The sequence below is a fragment of the Myodes glareolus genome, chromosome X, assembly GCF_982192425.1.
Source record: "Myodes glareolus chromosome X, mMyoGla1.1, whole genome shotgun sequence".
Taxonomy (NCBI): domain Eukaryota; kingdom Metazoa; phylum Chordata; class Mammalia; order Rodentia; family Cricetidae; genus Myodes; species Myodes glareolus.
This window is the reverse complement of record NC_142053.1, coordinates 78,288,054-78,306,366: the sequence shown is the minus strand read 5'-3', so window position 1 is coordinate 78,306,366 and position 18,313 is coordinate 78,288,054. Positions and strand designations below refer to the sequence as shown.

At 40.2% G+C, this 18,313-nt stretch overlaps 1 long non-coding RNA gene across 1 annotated transcript in view; it reads right to left on the bottom strand.

The window, feature by feature from the left end:
- Positions 1 to 18,313, bottom strand: part of LOC125389439 (uncharacterized) — a 46,139-nt gene that overhangs the window by 21,915 nt on the left and 5,911 nt on the right. The window contains exon 4 of the long non-coding RNA XR_007228456.3: positions 16,536 to 16,711. This is a non-coding gene — a long non-coding RNA (uncharacterized LOC125389439). The remainder of the gene's footprint in view (positions 1 to 16,535; positions 16,712 to 18,313) is intronic.

Below are 18,313 nucleotides of genomic sequence, written 5' to 3'. Positions count from 1 at the left end.
ACCCGACTGGAGGTGTAATTTTTTTCGCCTTCTTTCTACGTTAATTTTTCTTCCTGATTTCAATTAGCCAAACTTGAATGGAGACATTACAGACAGTTCAACCCCACCTCAGAGCTGTGCAGACAGCTCTTGTTGCCAAGCTGTCTATCACCAAGACAACTGGGCCAATGTGCTTTGCTCTGGGTAAATAGCTCATCAGGGCCAGTTGCAGAGGGAGCCATTTTACAATGATCTCCCATTGGATCAAAATCCTTCTACTTGGTGATCCAAAATATGTTTTGAAAGCACATGGGGTTATAAATAAATAATCATTAATATTTCCACAAAATTCTTTACACTGATGAAAGGTGGCTTCGCTCCAGAGGTCGTTTATTTGCAAGTTAATTTGAGGGATCTAGTAAGTGCAGAGTTCCTCTGTTTGTGAGTCATTGTTATTTTTTTCCTTTGCATTAATCATAAGTTTCTTCCAACACTGTCTTGTCAACCACAAACTCCCCTGAAGTCATCAGTAATACAGCAATCTTGCTGTCTCTGGTCTCTTCTCCTGGAAACATTTGGAATAAAAGGCTACGATAAACTGTGAGATGGTTGGCATTCTTGCCTCAGATGAAGCAGTCAGCTGGGGCTAATGCTTAGACACAGTGCCAGTTAGCAAAAACATATTTTTGATAAGTTCAGTAAATATAAATGAGTCAGAAATAGAAAAACTCAGCAGATTCAAAGAGAGTTGATGTTTAGGTGTTGTTGCTTTAATTTGGCATACAAGTTCTGAGTTTGGGGTCCTTAGGGATCTAGCAGAGGTGGTAGGCTGTTGTTCTCCCATCCAGCCTCCATTAGTGCTGATCCACCCTCAGCAGCTTTGCAAGCAGCCCCTCACAGCTTTATTGTTCTCTGATCGCCTTGGTGGCAGGTGTCTGCTAATCAAAGGCTTAAGAAGGTGTAGGGTTTAGGAGTCAGCTCTGACTGGAAGGAAAACTTTCCATTCAGCCTTGGGCAACAATATTGGAGTTTTTTTTAAAATGTTATAATCAACTCTGTGCCAAGTGGGGCCCAAGCTCCCCCTACACAGCCCCAGGAATCCAAAGAAAGAAGTGTTTTCAATTCTCTTCAGAATGTCTGATCTCCCACACTGCAGACCAAATAAAAACAGTCTGGGCCAATTGTGCCTCCTCCTACCCCCATCTATTGTGGAATCCGCCTGGGAGAAACTCAGGAAAGTTGGCCTTGGGCCAGCACTGGCCTTCCTGGCAGCAGAAAATTTCCCTCACCTTCCCTCCATCAACTGTTTTTGGAAAATGAAGGACGAGCCCCCCATCTCAGGTATCCCATGGGAAGGGACAAAGTAGAACCTAAAATGATTTAACTGGAACAGAACAACCTGAGAAGTTCGAAGGACTGAGTTGGCATCTCCTGTTTACTTACTGTTTTTTGTTACCTTTGCTACTAGCAACTGGACACTGGGAGAAAGAATGCACAGTTGCTTGGGAGTTGAACTGGCCACAGAATGACACTCAGCACCTCGGCTTACTTCCCAACCACAGTTTCACACTACTTATTCCACAGACCAGCTCTTGCCCCTGCTCTCCACTGGCTAGCAGTGTGAGTCGGCTACACGTGGACTTTCACTTTGGTTCTCCCATCATAGAAACTCGAGGTCACTACTAGTGACCTCCGCCAGTCAAGCAGTTCAAGTCACTTCTGGAGTCCTGAGTTGTGAAAACACATAAGTGGGGTGACACCCCTAAGTTACTATCTACCCAACTCCCAACCCTCACCAACCTTGACATTCCTTGGCCACAGGTCCCTCAGGCCATGTTTCTTAGGGGCCTTGAAGTCCTGAGAAGTTTGAGTAGGTCCTGCAGCACCAAGTCCATTATAAAGTCCAGGTGGCCATATTCAAAACAAGACTATCTTAAAACTCTAGGTTTTCTGGCCAGATACCAGCTTATGCACTAATAAAGTTCATAGCAGATTTTTCCCAAAGAATTTTACCAAGCCAACCTTTCTTTCAAGGTGAGTGAGAAGTACCTAGGAGGACATGGCTCAGGACTATCAGGGTTTTCAGCTAAGAGCTAGTGCAGATAGTGATACAGGCTTGGATAAAGCACAGGTAATGGAATGGGAAGTCTGGAAAACCAAAACCTTCTCAAGACCTCAATAAACAGAAAGTAAAATAGCTAATCCTACAATTGCAGGTGCATCAGAGTGTGGCAGGGAAGAGTGGGAAGAAAGAACCCCACATGACCCTCTTTCATTCTTAAGATAGAATGGTCCCTACCTAAAGTGGTTGGGGGAGGGCTGTGAGGGAGAATATAGTGGAATTTAAGCAGGATAATGCTTAGTAGAAATACAGGCTATTTCAATTTTGAAAATATTCTAGTCTGGATTTATTAAAATAAAACTAAATAAAAAAAAAGAACAAGACTAAACTCAAACTTACGTTTTTGTGTTCATGACATTAAATAAACAGATTTTAGTGAATTCTCCCCCTTTTAACTTGTTGGTTGGTATTGTATAGATGCAGCCAGCATCTAATATGCTTTCAATTGTGTCTTCAGCCCTCAAGACCCTGGGGGTCTGAAATCTCAGCCAACTTTGCAATTTAATCCAAAACCCAAGGCAGTTCAGATTCCAAGTAACCTGTTACCCTCTGCTAGCAAAACATCACTGGTGGTTTGAAAAAGGCCATTTTTAATAACCCCTTTTCAGTTTCCTGGCAGGCCCCCAGCTTTACTTCAAAGTTGATTTTCCCCAGTGAGAGTACAGCTGGAAGAATCCAGAAGTGCACTGTGCCATGCTTCCACTACCCTGGACTTCGAAGGCCCAGCTCTAGGGCAGTGAAGAGGGCTGGAATTGGAAGACAGACAAGGGGCTGGGCAGGCTGTGGCTCACAGGGAAATTTCCTCAGCTAGGGCCTTCCCAAAGACAAAAAAGCCCATCACCCATAACAGTAAACAACCACAGAACTGAATCCAAATTGAATTTTGGGATTGTATCACTTTGGCTTATTTTTAAATTTGATAATAAAAAAAGAAACAACTGTAATTTGGGTTGCCTCTTAAGTGTCACAGTAGTTTGGGATTTTTTTTCCTTATTGTTTTCTCTCAGTGGCCCATTATTTAGATGTCATACAATAACATGCCAAGCAAACAATCTGAAGAGACACTGGAGTTAGGGAAGAGGCAAGGAAGCAGAATTTCATTTGGGCCAACAAATGAAGACAACTGCAGATTGAGATAGCCTTAAACTCCAAGACAGTAGCCTTGCAGGACCGAATTTTCTCTTATGTTTCTTGCCCAGGACTAGTGGAGTTGGGGTTGCCAGTAAAATGACCACTTAGCTCAAAATGTCTCATTTCAACTCCAAGTCTTCTTAAAACAGCAGAGAAGGACTGGGGCCAAAAAGTGCTTTCTAGTGCAAACACTGGTGCACTTTTACAAGGCAGGTAAAGCCTGAAATTATGTTGCTAATTAATTTTATATTTCCTCCAGCTACCTAGAACCAACTGTAGCTCAACATTCCTCAATTGGGATTTTGCCAAGAATTCAGATAATGCCATTTATGGATCATGCCAACAGTTGAGGTCATGCTTTCTGTTGAAAGGGGAAAAAGAAATAGGGAGGAATTCGTGGAAAGTACATATGTGGGGGGGGGGGAGACAAAAGGGAGAGAGAAAAGAGACGAGAGGTAAAAATCTCTCTATAGCAACCAAGCCCAAATAGACACACAGAGGAGACAAGGCCCAAGAGGAATTTGTACAACTTGGGGGTGGACACAAAGCAAAACAGTCTAAAGCCGCATTCACAGGGAAAGTTCAAGAAATAGTGAGGTGGAGTCACAGAAGCAACCCCTCCAAAATTGTGAAGGACATCAAAAAGCCTCGTGCCTTGCATCATGGCTGCTGGCAAACGCTCTCTGCTTCATGCACGACAGGAATGTGAACTGCCTGCCACCTGGTTCAGGGTCTGGTAATTAGAAGTGAGACTTTGTTTCTAGCAGGAATTTAGGGATATGAGGACTAGAAAGAAGCTCTAGGGTCAGGATAGCCTGAGCTTTCAGCTGGATCACCCTTTGGATAGCACTTAATCTAATCATCCCTATTGTAGAGATGAGAAAAGTGAGGCCCCGGATGGAAAAATAGCAGAGTCAAATGTTGCTGTTAGCTACAGAGGAAAAGCTGGCATCCAGCTCCCAGCTGTTCATATTGAATATTCCATTGTTCCAAAAGAAAATGAGAAAGGCAAGACTATGCCAGATTATTTCATAAAGTTATAACTTAGAATCCTGATATTATACCATCTCTATTTTTTAATGTCAAAATACCTTTTTGTGAAACAATGACTCCAAAAGTAACCATTGTTTTAGAATGTCTTCTATGTTTTATAGTACAACCAGCAAAAATTATAAATTGAAGTTCCATGGGACACATAAGTATTTGGGGGCAAATATTTGGCATGGAAAAACAGTAGTCTAGTTTGGTCTCCGGCCATGTATCACCAGTCAATCCAAATCATGTGAGCCTAAACCTGGAACCAGTTGGAAAGGCCATTGAAGTGTTATGCAGGGAACAGTAAGTTTGAAAGAGGAGGGCTTGGCTGGGATGTGCATGGAGGGTGAGCTAGGGAAAGGATGAAGCACTTGGAAGACTGGAGAACCAAGCTGCCTTGGGTTCAAACTCTCAGCTTGTTTTGTTTTCTTTACTGTTATTTTGTGATGACAACTTCTAATTACCATTATGCCCTGCTTTAATTTAATATTTCTGCTATTATATAGTCACATTTTTGATTTTCATCTGTTTTTAAATTTTCCTCATAAGGAAAAAAAGTCATAACATTCATTTTCTATGTGGTGTGCTCCTTATATAGAAGTTTAGAGAGGTTTTGTGACTTGCCCGAAATTACCTGGTTCCTACATGTTCTGCTTCATTCTAGAGCTGTTAGTTCTTCCTTTAGTCTACCTGTCTATCATAGTTTTGTTAACTTAGAGCCTCTCAGTATGATCCATCAGCTGGAATATGGCATTATAACACATACTCTCAGCTCTCCCACCCCCAAATACTCAGAAGCACCACTCTGCATGCCAGAGCCAAGAAGCACCAGGTTTTAGGTCACAGAAAAATTACAGACATTCTGGGGGGGGTGTGTGTAAAGATTTCTGCCTCCTGACCACTCACTGATGTGACCTGTGGGACATGTGTGCCCCAGTGTCCCATCATAGCAGCTACCCTAATGCTATTGCTTCTAGCCAGATAAAGGCCAGAGCAGGGACTCTGCATGTCAAAATGCACATCCAATGTGATAATCGCCATCAAATTCTCATGACCCTCACTGGGATGACTCGACTAAACAATCATGTTAGAAATATACTTTCTCCCAGACCACACCATGCACTAACCCAGTTAAGCGTCAGTCTGCTTATGAAAAAGGATTTAATCATTAACCTTAAGCACAAAGAATTTTAAAGATAGAGCAAATAACACTAACAAAACAACCACAACAACATTTCAGATCCAAAGCTGAATGTGTTTGAGATCCCTACTTGGAACTGTGGTTGTTTGGAATTGTTTCTAGTTGGGATTCTGGTTGTTTGTGATGATCCATAATATATATATATATATATATATATATATATATATATATATATATATATATATATATATATATACTCCTTCACATGGAAGAAGAATCACATTTTCTAAGTGAATAGGAAAGATGCCTATTATTGCTAAAGTGATTAGCAAGTTCCTGAACCCTGACTCAGCAAAAGTACTGGGAGCGAAGACCTAGTAGTCACTTAGCTGTGGCTCGGATGGATCTTGCATCATTCAGAATAAATAACTTCTGAAAGAAGTTGAATTAATATCTATCTCTGGGCAGGCAGGAGCCCAGAACAGATCATAGATCCGGTTCATCAACAAATGTTCATCTCTCAGAACCTGGTAAAATAAAACAGGACTCATGGACTTTGGGTAAAACAGTCAGCCTCCCAGACTCACATGGGAAAAAGTTAATATGGTGGTAATGAGCCACTTAAATGCCTGTCTGCCTATGTTACAATAACATGCCCTTTTCATTCCTTCCAACAGCTCCCAGAGGGCACTGTGGACAGCCATGTTTTCTGGGTATTTTGTTCCCACTCCACAAGCCTACCAAAAGCAAAGCACTTCCTACTCTCAAGATGTTTTTTTAACATGCGGAGTGACCTCCCCATTCTTTTTCCCTTTTATTATCTATTTGTCAGGAGTTTTCTTTCTCTTATGTCTTTTACAATTTTTCTCTTTGTCTTTTCAATGTTTAGGACTTATTTTTCATCAATGTTGCTCCTAGGGATATTTTTCTCTTTCCTTTCTCTCTATTCTTTCTTTTTCTTTCTTTCTTTCTTTTTCTCTTCATGTCATATTTTTAGTAATTTATTTCTGTTTAGTAGAACTTCCTTTTACTATGTTTTTGTTGGGTTTTGCTTTATTGTTTTTATGGATTTTTATGTTTTTTTCTTCATTTTTCACTTTTAAAAATGGGGTTTGACTTAATATTCTTTGGCCATGCTTTTTTTTTCTTCCCTTGGGACTTAACTGATGTGTTTTCCCTTTTTGCTTTTAAGGAGGTTTGTTAGGAGGGTACAAATTGTTTTTAGATATTTTGAGGGAGGTAGAAATTTTTTATTTTATAATTTTTCTTTATCTATATTGTTTTCTTTAATTAAAAAAACTTGTCTCTCAGCCATCTGTGGTGATACACCTTGACAATCTTGGCACTTAGGAGGTAGAGGTAGGGGGATTATGAGCTCAAGGCTAGCCTGAGTTACACAGCGACATCATCTTGCCTCAAAAAAAGAGTTTCATTTTCTTCTCCTCCTCTACTATTATATAATGTGCTCTCCTTTGTCTTTGAACTTGAAACAGCATCTTTATTTTAGCACTGTTTTAGAGTCACAGAGATGTTACAAAGACGGTACAGAGGATTCAACGTCCTCAACAATGAGCATTTTCTACTACTGTCTCTCACTCATGATAAATAATTTGTATGCATTTTATTGTCTATTATGTTTTAACTAAAGCTATTCAAATGTCCTTAGTTTCTGCCCAATGTCCTTTTTCTATGTCTATATCCCATCCAGGATCCCACATGACATTTACTTGTCACATCTCTTTAGACTCTTCTTGCTTGGATAGTTTCTCTGACTTTTCATCTTTTTGGATTATAGTGATACGTTCTGAGGCATAGTGGGCAGGCGCTTTAGTTGTGACACAGTGATGCTAACCTTAGTCTTGTGCTTTTTGTTTCTCCACTGTAAATTGACTTTCTCCTTTACTCTGACTGCATTTTTTTTTTTTGAATCAAATCCTTGCTCGGGATGAAAAGAAATAAGCTCCACCTTCTGGAAGATGGCCAGTGCCACATTGTTTTGCTTTGATTCTTCCAGATTGTCTTTCTATTCCCTTGTCATGTCATGACCCTTCCATATAGTTTTTCACTCATTTAACTTCCTAAGTGATCTTATTTGTCTTTGACACTTGTTTGCTTCATTTTTTAATTTCAATTTGCTTTCCTCTATCTCCTCTCCCAATCCTTTTTTCTTCTTTACCTTTTAATACTCTCCCCTGTTTTTTATACCATTTACATTTCGTTTATTGAAAAATAATTGTCTACATTTCTATGTCTATTAATCTCTTCTTTTTACATAACATTTTCTTGATCAAATTAATATACACTACATAGCTAACATATTTTACATAGCAAGAAGAACACTACAAAGATGCAAAGGGGAAAATATACCCTCATTCTCATCCTCTAAGCCGCCTTTGTGTTAATGTTCATTATCTACTGAATTTCACAACACTCTTGAAAGCTGTGTCCCCCTCCCAGAAATGACAAACAGACCCAGTGTTGTAACTCCTAAGAGTGATTATTTTTTTCAACAACTCTGATCCATCCATGGTTATGGCCATTAAACTGAAAATTAGCTGGAATATCAAGGTGATAGTTATATATTTTCTTGTACATAAGCATCCACATTAAAATCACCTATGACTAAAGGAGCTGTGTCCTACACACTCTTTTCCTAGATCATTTTAGCTCTTACCATCAGGAGCATACATGTGTGTGTGCATGCTTGTGCCTGTGACCCACACTCAGTGAGCAGCTAGGAGCCAAGGATAAGAAGTGAGTTGGAGCCTACGGATCTTGGGGAAGGAGCTTTTGTGAGACATGAATATACAAGTGACTGGAAGGCATCGGGGAAGACTCCCTCGGGCGCTTCACAATTCAGATGGCCTACTTGCAGGCCGCACTCTGTCATCACTCTTCTCTCCTGCCAATGATTTCCTCTCTCCAGGTGTGAGTTCTGGAAAATTGACATTCCAGCCCTGACCAGCAAGGCCAGCGAGCAAAGCTGAGTTGCTGATTACTTTGCTCTTTCGCACTCCAGTTTCCCTGACTGGGAAAAACAACAGGACAGCCTTTCCTGACAAGCCCTGCATTGGAGAGCTCATTTTAGGTGCAACCCACACACAGGAGTTTGGAAGGGGTTGGAGCTGTGTGGGAATTAGATGGCCTCATAATTCCTTTCTGATGGTGACATTCAGTCATCCGAGTACTTCTGTTGTTGCTGTCAATTAAGACTGACACCAGAAGGTGAGCAGACACCAAGCTAGGATCTTTTGATCATTCTAGCTCCTATCAAATCCCTTTTCCTCCTGCTTGTTCCGTTTCATTATGGCACTACATGTTGAGAAAAGAAGCTGGGGATAATTTTACAAAATGATATGTCCCATTCTTCCAAGCCAAGGTTTCACTATAGCCCAGTCAGAGTCAGATAGTGCTTCAGGTCCACCAACCTGGTCTAAAAAGTAGTTTTCTGGTGGTAGAGAGCCACTCTACATTGTCTCAGAGAAGTTCTTCCTATCTTTTGTGTGCCTGTATACATCAGCCAAGACTGTGCACTGGCACTGGGCTAAATACCATGTGACTCTATCTTCCTACAATGTGGTATTAATTTTCACCAGGAAAAAAAAAGTTGTTAATAGAAATCGGGCATTTAAGGTAGTAAGGGGGACAGTTTTGCCTCAGGGCAACGCATAAGGGTTTGATTTTCTTTGAATTCTCAACCTGATTCTGAGGTTAGCAGTAACTAGTATAAGGGCAGTACAAATACATGAGGTGAAGCCCTCATCCCAGAGCCAGAAGAACCCACTGGCTCAACAGCACAATGATTTTGAGCAGTCCGCGTATTGAAAGACTTTTCAGCAATGTGGTTCTCATCCACAGTGACCAGACTGAGCATGTCTACTATGCACAGCAAACTCAAACAGGCAAAGTAGTATTGGGGTGGAAGGGACATCAAAAATGGTTCATAAGAATGTTGGAACTTCTGCTTTTCTGGCTCATGCCTTGTGTACAGCAGCAGAGGAAAGAGAGATGTTTACAAGGGCAGACAGATATGGGAGGTGCTCAGAAGGCCTCCACACAAGCATCAGCCTCTTTGAGACTATATGGATCACTGTTGGTGTTAATTCAAGCATCAGGAGTTCCCTAGGCTGACCCTGGAAAAAATTATTGACACCATAAAAACTGAGGTGGAGAAGTAGAGCTAGTGGAGGGAAACTTAGCCTTGGAAATGTAACGTACTTGCTTCAAGGGAACCAATGACTTACAGAGCAGGACATGGTCATAGAGATATGTTAATTAGTCCCCAAACCTAACTATAATAAGCAGTTCTCAAAGACTAGCAATTGTAAACGACAGGCAGACTTTAAGTTGAGAGCAGAAAGAGGCCGTCAGCTATGTAGGAAGGTAGACCAGGAAAACTTAAAAAAAAATTAGGGGATTTTATATGTGACCTCGAAGGGAAAAGGCAAAACAGCAATGGGAAAGATGAAGGAGTGCAGAGAAAGCTAGTCAAGCACACACAGCAGGTTTGTTCAGTTCTAATATTAAAAATGAATTTGCAATAAACCATAAAGGTAGAAAGAACTCTTTTGAATGCCACATATATTTCAGTTCTTGGTAAATGAACTATTATAGGTACTTATAGGATGGAATTGAAATAGGATGCTTCTGTTAAAGCAAACACCCAGTCAGCCAAGCCTGATGTTACAGGACTGTAATCCCAGCTACCGGGGAGACTGAGGCAGCAGGATCACAAATTCAACACTTTACTAAACTACCAGTGGCAGTCAATTTAGTGAGTTATTTAGGAACATAAAATGTTCCAAGAGTGCTGTGGTTGTGTTTTAATGGTAGATAGCTTATCTGGAATGTTCAGGATCCCGGGTTCATTTCAGTACAAACTGAGCTACCTCTCCAGCTCAGGAAAACATTTTATATACTCCTTGTATTATCTTTCAGAGACAATTGATTTTTCTAGCATGTTCTAGCTAGTCATATGCCTTTCTGAAGGCCGCTTTCCTGTCAGGTTTCCTTCACAGAAACAGGTAATTTGCACAGCATGTCAGAATCACCCAAAATTTAGACAGACACCAGTCTATTTCATACACATATGAACCAACTTCCAGGGAGAAAGGAGCAAGAGCTTTGAGAATCCAGAAGAAACTTCAAGAGTGTACACTCTATAGCCCACAGAGAAAAAAGATCAATATGTATGTGTTACTGCTCGTACCTATATTTTCATCAGATTGGGCTAGAGAAAGATTTGAATTCTAGTAGGCCCTTGCTTTGTGAGTGTATTTGTCAGCTGTGCTAGAGCTGGAACCTATGGCTTTGCGCATGCTAGCTAAACATTTTACTACTGAGTGCCAGCAATTATGGTGCTAATATTCATGCCCCTGTGATTTGTATATGGTCTGAGTGTGCCTTATAACTTTCTATGTTGAAATTTTTCTCCATTGTAATGTATTAGGAAGATAAAAAATTAATTTAATGATAGTGTTTAGAGACAAGGCCTTGTCTTTACATAAGACCATTATGGTGGAGCTCTCACAGTTGAGTTCTGGTAAGTTAACGAGAGAGGGAAGATACAGAGTCACACACATGCCCCTTGACCCTTGTCATATGATATTCTATAAAGCCTTAGGACCCTGGTTGCAAAGTCAAGGGGCCTTGAGCTAAAGTTGTCTTTGGCTTATAAAGTCTCCAGTCTTCTGTATTCGTTACATAACAGCAAATGAACTAATATATTTAGACTTCACAGTGCTGTTGTAAGTACTAAAAGAATTCATATACATAGAAATGTTTAGAACAGAGCCTGGTCTATGATAAGACAATATATGTATTAGCTACTGTTGTCACTATGGCTGTGGTTTGTTGTGGCTCCTGGTGCTGCTACTGTTAAAGAAAACATCTTAGAGTTTCTTGGCACTATTATATATTTCCCACAGTTTTTCCTCACAGGTTTCTCCAAAGATGAGAGTGGTTACCTATCACTGCTCTTTCTCTGAGATACCACCCCCACCAATAGCTTAAACTCTAGAACGAATTGTCAATCAAAATTGTACGTCAAAAACTGCCCTGGGCACAAGGAAAGCTTGATGTCCCTGCCTGCCATTCCTCTTGCGGGACCACTGTAACAAACTGCCTCGCTCGTTACTGTTCCTGTACAGGTCATAGAAAGATGAACGGGTCAGCATGCAGTACACTCTCTGCGAATTAACCTAGAGCACACTGCTTCCATTCCTTTGTGTGATTCTGGTCTTCTCCATTCCTTCACTTCTCAAGGCTTCTGTGGAGTTGCATGCTAACTGACTAGCCACAAACAATGCACTGCTTTATCCTTAGCTAGGCTTTTGGCAGCGGGAACTGCTGGGACAGGCTGTACTCCGTAGACACTGGTTCCTTCTCACTGTGGCTGGAACCTTCCATCTCATGCCCATAAGGACCTTGTGAGAAGGAGAAGCCAAGCTCACAGATACAAAACCCACGTTTGCTCACCTCCCTTTTCAGGTAAAGGCAGCTAAGACATTTACATTCTCCCACCAAGTTTTGTCACTGGCATCTGCTTATGGTCTCCCAAACATTAATTGTTCCTAGATTCCTAGTGTGAGTCTTTGTATGATCAGAGGGATTTAAATATCTACATCACTTATCCACATCCTCAGTCACACCCAGGATCATTTTGTCACCCAAAACTGCCCCACCTGTGTCATCTTTTATATGATACTCTCTGGCTGCTTCTGTTCCACTGAGAAATATTCTTTGTTTCTATAACTTGCATTCCTAGAACTCTTGATTTCTCCCAATTTACCAGACTCATTCAGCATAATTACTTTCTCTGACTGGCCTGGGATCTGCAATTCATTATGCCAGTCACTCCCCTTTCCGTACTCTTAACCTTCTCCATCATCTCCTGGTACAACCTGCAAATCCACACTTTCCTGCCTCAGAAGAGTTCTACTTGGAAATCCTGCCCAGTTTCTACTATAATCACCTCATGTCTTTCCATTGCTCACTGCCTTAACCCCTGAATCTTTATCCCTGCCCTCTCTAATGGGAACATCATGCTCAAACCTCTCATTGTTTAAGGCAAAGCACCTTAGCCTTACCTCTCCATTTTCTGCCCCCTCTCTCACATTTTCTTTTGAATAAATGGTATAGTCACTGCCTCTTCCCACAGTGCAACCTGCTTCTGTTTCCTGGGCACATGCTCTTATCCCTATCAATACTGCTATTATTAGTATTAATTAATTAGTATTTTTAATTCTACTGTAGCCACTACTAGACATAAGGGCCTCCAAGAGGAGCATCTTGTCTAACTTAGCTATGTGGCCCCAGAGCCTAGCACAGTGCTTGATTGATAGGAGGTGCTCAATAAACGAATTATGTCACAAACACTTACTGAGCACCTACTAGGAACCAAGCACTATATCGGCTCTGTTAGCATCCACAGCACTTGGTTCCCTAAGCCATCACAAAACCCACATTTAAGAACCATTGATTCTCACAAAAACTTTCTCTCCTTTGTGAATGCCCATGGCCACTGCTCTGGCTGGGTCTTCCTCGCAATAGGCATTCAAATTTTGTTGAAGAAGTTTGATAAAACCCAGCAGATTCCAAAGACTAGTTTGCTCATATAAATAAATGGCCATGGGTAGGTTTGTTATGGGATCTGGTAGCTGACAGCAGCTTTTCCAGGATTTCAGAACCATTCACATGAAACTCTATCTCAACATAGCTCAGCTTTATTAAGCCTCTGCCTGACTTGGCCTTGGCCCTTTTCTTCAGCTTCTCTCAACAAATCTTTGTTTCCAGGTTTTTCTCATCCATCTTCAAACCAGTGAAGAAATTTCTTGGTATTCTACTCAGTAGTATTAAGAAATACCAATACTAGAAGTTCTGCTGACTTGAGGGTCCCACTTCATGAAATGTGTATCCCCTTTCCACTCAGAGGCTACCTTTGGTAGCTCTGCTTCATTCTGCCAACTGGATCCTATGCCTAGTGGTCAATAAGAATAGAACTCAGTTTTAATGGCCAGGGAAAGGCTTCACGGATAAGAAAGGGAAACTTTGTGATTATAGTTTAGCAGATGGAAATATTCTGGTAAACATAAAGATGTGTGTGTGCGTGTGTGTGTGTGTGTGTGTGAGAGAGAGAGAGAGAGAGAGAGAGAGAGAGAGAGAGAGAGAGAGACAGAGAGAGAGAGAGAGAGAGAGAGAGAGAGAGAGAGAGAGAGAGAGAGAGAGAGCATGTCTGTGTGTTTCATAGTTTTCTTCTTGGAAGGAGGCAGCATGTATAATGCAAGTTCAAGAGGTACAAAATGAAGTAAGTGTTCTCCCCACTCCTACCAGGTTCTCTTCTCTGGGTGTGATCACTGTTTCTTCTGTGCCCTTCTAGAGATGGTAGATACATTTACAAATACTGGCATAGATGCATGCTAGTCACTGACTTAGAACATGGCCCAATGCACCATAGGCAGAGGGAACTAGTATGTGCAGAAGTGTAAAGTAGAGAATGCCCTTTCATCTAATATACTCTTCTTCTTAATTCCCAACCTCTCTTAGTAGTCTTTTCTATCCTGACAGGGAGAACAAGTTCAAATTTCCAAACCCTTCCTACTGGTACCATGGTCTGCAGTTTGCAGGATAGTCATAGTCCCTGTTTCTTGTAACTTTGGTACAGTTCTGTGGATTCATTTTCTCCTTGACAATCTTTGTCTTAGAGTTAGGCCAATTAATACTCTCTGACCTTCCGTTGTAGCTAGTTTATAAAATCATTTCCATGTGCAGCTGCTTCTTACTACTTCCACTGTCCATTTGCAACTCTATCTCTATCCCTCAGATCCCCATCGCTTCTCATAGGCAACACTGGAATTTGGAGTGAATGCCTACCTAATGGCCTCTAGCATCTTCGGTAAAATCAAATGGCCCAAGTACTGTGAGAGCTCACTAGTAGTCAACCAACATTTGTTTCTTTCTCATCCTCTCTTTACTATCATCTCTCCACCGCTCTTTATCCGTTCTCCACATTCTATACACACGCACCTCAGCAGATGGTGTACAATTCCTGAAATATTTCTTTATGTCTTTTCTCTATTGAAATCAGATCAGAACATTGGAACATGACAACTTACCTGGACCCTAGAGTAAGGTACTAGAAAATTCCAGGTATATACATCACAAAGGAGAATCACTTTCAACACCTCTTGAAGTCATTGGCTTCAGAGTCTAGAATGGCATAATTGTCACTTAGAGGCTGAAAAAGTCAATACTTACCCTGCATTTCAACCTTAAAACTCTACATATCCTTTGTGACTCATCTCCAAAGTCATCTTCTTCTTGAAGCCTTCCAAAACTGGGACAGTTCATCTGTTTTCACAGAAGTCTGAATGAAATTTTTCCTTTCTGTGCATTGCCAAAGGTGAGTCTGTTCCTTCTGGCCCGATGCAGTACAGTAAAACCCATTCCAACTCATTATCCCACCTCCTAAGGCAAGTCCAACTAAATGAGGTGTGTGGCTACTGAGGAGCAAGTCGGGAGGTTCCCTCAACTCATATGTACTAAAGCAAAGTGTGCTTCACCCTGAAACTGATTTATTTTCAACTTGACCTAGTTCAGTATATAGGATATAAGTGTAACTTAATTTTTAACTTATATAATAACATCTGTTTTATTTCAATGAAGTTAAAATGTTTTTCACATCACCAACTGTTCTTTGAAAATAATTTAATAATATTGGAAGGCTTTTGTCTTGTTTTAATCCATAGTATATCTGTTCCATCTCTTCAAAGGCTCTTCTATTTTCTCTATTTTTGCTTTTACAGATAACATTATACTAAAGGTGTGTAAATCTGTAGCCAAACATATATTTTTCAGAAGATATACTTTGAAGTTCAATTTCTCCATCATGAGGTACTAACATTTATACAAGTTTACCAAGCCACTTCCTATGATGTCATGCTGATATAATCCAGTGGTAGTATACAAGAATGATAAGATCATTGCACTGTGGCCAGCACAGTTCATAAATCCTTTCTAATATGATAGGCAACAACTCTGACCTGTCATTGTTACTCCAACTTGAATTCTTTTATCATTAGTAAAATGGAAGAGTTTTCAATAATGTTAACATGCATGATTTGTTTGTCCCTCTCTAGTCATTTAACCTATATATTTCTACAGCTTGCTTTTTGATGAAGATCACATTGTTTCGTCCATAAATTGACAAGTAGTTTATGTAATCAGCATGTCTGATAATAATCATGCTTCTTGCTATTCACAATTGATGTTTGATAAAATCATGGCAAACACTGTACTAGTGATTGCTGACCCATAGCACATAGGTCTGATTTATTAACAACAAAATCACAGCGAGCAGTAGTGTCACAAATGGCTGGAGTGCGTGTGATACCCATGGTTTATCTGTAAGGTATCGTCCAACCTTCTTAAGTTTAGAAGCACTAGACAGCACTATCTTGGGAAGTATTTTGAACAGTGAAGTGATCAAAAATGTGATGATTGTGGTACTAAACACACCATGCAGAGAGCTTTATTAGCAGCCTAAGACTGGAAACAAAAGGCAGAGTTGGGCTTCTGCTAGAAGCCTGCACTGTGGGTATTCAGTCAGTACATTTGTTCAAATATGCCCACACAATACCAGAATTGATCTTGGCTATATCACTAAATTGCAGCAAGTGAGTGATTTTGCAAATATGCAAATCATGTAAGGACAGAATGCACTTTATCATATTATTGTCTGAGTGCCCAGATGACCACTCGTATTTTAATGTCATCTATGATTTCATAGAATCTTACATTTTTAACTATGAATGCATATAACTCTTCCCTTATTATTTCATATATTTAGTTCATTGGAAGCTGAAATAATATAGTCCCCTACATTTTGATATATACATGTGTGTACATATATGTACATGTTTTATTCTAAAAACTTCTTAATAATACACCTGAACTTCACTTGATGGATGATGTGTGAAATCATTTGCACAGGCACAAGTCAGAATGACCGCATCATGAGCACTGTGCTATTCCAGCTCCCGGCACAGGCTTCTCCAAACACAGGTAGGTCAGTTCTGGAATACATAAGCAATTTCCAGAAAATAGAAAAGAAGGGGAGGATGGCCTTACCTTCACCACTCCGTGAAGGTGCTGGCTCTTAGGCCACTTAGTAACTGCATTCTGTGGGGCAGCAGGATAACAGGAAAGCCAGAAGCTGATGACTAGCAGGGATCTCTCCAGGCCACAAAATGGTGGCAGTATTTTCTGAAACACTTCTAGAGCCGATTCTGTGCCTCGTGGTGAAGCTGTTGAGTCAGAATACGAGTGACTAAGTATCTGGAGTCTGCATTTTTAAATTATGTTAAACTATATAGAACACAAAGTCCTTTTTAATCACACAGTTCAGTTGCACTTACCACAGTCCCTCTGTTCTCAGCTGTTCTCCAGAGCTTTCGCAGCTCCCCAAACTGAAATTTTGTACCCAATACACAGGAACTCCCATCCTCTCTCCCACCTCACCAGCATTAACCACTATTCTATTCTGTATCTTGAATTTCTATAGTCTAGATAACCCATAGTTGTAGAATCTTATGGTGTTTGATGTTTCATGTAAAAAAAAGTTTTTGTTTTTGTTTTAATAAGAAAATGGTCACTGACAAAGCACATTCATTTCACATGCAGCATGGGGTATTTTAGAAAATCTTGTATTTCTGAGAGACCTCTGAGGGTACCAAAACTCTTCCAGAGGAACTCATGAAGTCAAAATGACCTAATGTTAAGAAACTATGTGAGGGGATGGAGGTTAAGAGCACTGACTGCTCTTCCAGAGGTCCTAAGTTCAATTCCCAGCACCCACGTGATATTTCATAGCCATCTATAATGAGATCTGGTGCCCTCTTCTGGCGTACAGGGATAGATGGAAGAAGAATGTTGTATATGTCATAAATAAATAAATAAATAAATAAATAAATAAATTTTATAAAAGAAACTACATGATATGACTGAAGAGATGACTCAGAAATTAAGAGCGCTTGCAGAGGACTTAAGTTCAATTCCCTTCACCCATATCCGACAGTTCTCAACTGTGTATAACTCAGAATTCAGGAGATTCAGTGTCCTCAATGTGATAAGGAAAAAGACTGAATGAAGAAGACACTAAGGACAGTTACTAAAAAAATGAAAGACCACAATTCATAGACGTTTTATTTGGAAAATAATGTTTCCATTCCAAAACAAGTTTTTGTGAACTGTTTTGAATTTGATGACTCTGTTCTTGAATTAGTTGATTTTTGAATTCTGTTTTCAGTTCTATCATGCTAAATATCAATAGGCATGGCTTACAAAAACAAAAATGTCCAAGGTGCCATAAAACATTTAAGAGTGTACAAGCTAACTGAGTATGGGTACACAAACCTGTAATTCCAGATACTGCAGAGACTGGGGCGAGAGAGTTAAAAGGTTGACACCAGCCCAGGTTATGTTTATTCCAGGACACACAAAGTAATTTAATTAGACCCTCTCTCAAAACCAAAATAAAATGAGGTAGAGGTGTGGCGTGGCAGTAGCACTCGCATAGAAGACATGGGAACTTTGGTTTGATCACCAGTTCTGAAAAAAATAGTGTGAAAGTTGTCCTAAAACAAAACTGGTAGCCAAGTACAATGCCATTCACCTGTAATCCCAGAACTCAGGAGGCTGATGCAGGAGGATTACAAGTTAGAGGATAATATAGGCTATATAGCAAGTTCAAGAATAGCATGAGCTACATCACAAAATAAGACTCAAGGGGTAGGGAGATTATATTTTAACCTTCTCTACAATAAATGACACACAGATTAGCTCAGAATCAGGCTTTTTACAAAAATAAGATTCCCAGGTGAGCTCATGAATGTCACTGTCACAAATAA